Source organism: Austrofundulus limnaeus, unplaced genomic scaffold, assembly GCF_001266775.1.
Source record: "Austrofundulus limnaeus strain Quisiro unplaced genomic scaffold, Austrofundulus_limnaeus-1.0 Scaffold1349, whole genome shotgun sequence".
Taxonomy (NCBI): Eukaryota; Metazoa; Chordata; class Actinopteri; order Cyprinodontiformes; family Rivulidae; genus Austrofundulus; species Austrofundulus limnaeus.
The window spans coordinates 59,090-59,332 of record NW_013953751.1 but is presented as its reverse complement, the minus strand read 5'-3'; positions in this window follow the sequence as shown (position 1 = coordinate 59,332).

Here is a 243-nt window from a genome sequence, read left to right as displayed (position 1 = left end):
GAATTTTCTTCAGTTTGTGGTATCCTAGCTCATTTGGGACACCTTATCAGTTTGACCTGCCTACTTAATTAAAAGTGCAATTAAGTGCATCCTAAATCACCTGGCCTAATGAAAAAGTTTGTTGAGGACATTTGTATTGCCTTGATAATACCAGCAGAAAGTTAATGTAGTGTTGCAAGTTCACACTCATTCAGCTTCTCTTTGGGACTGTAATAAACGAGTAGAATAATTTGAGGGGGTTTC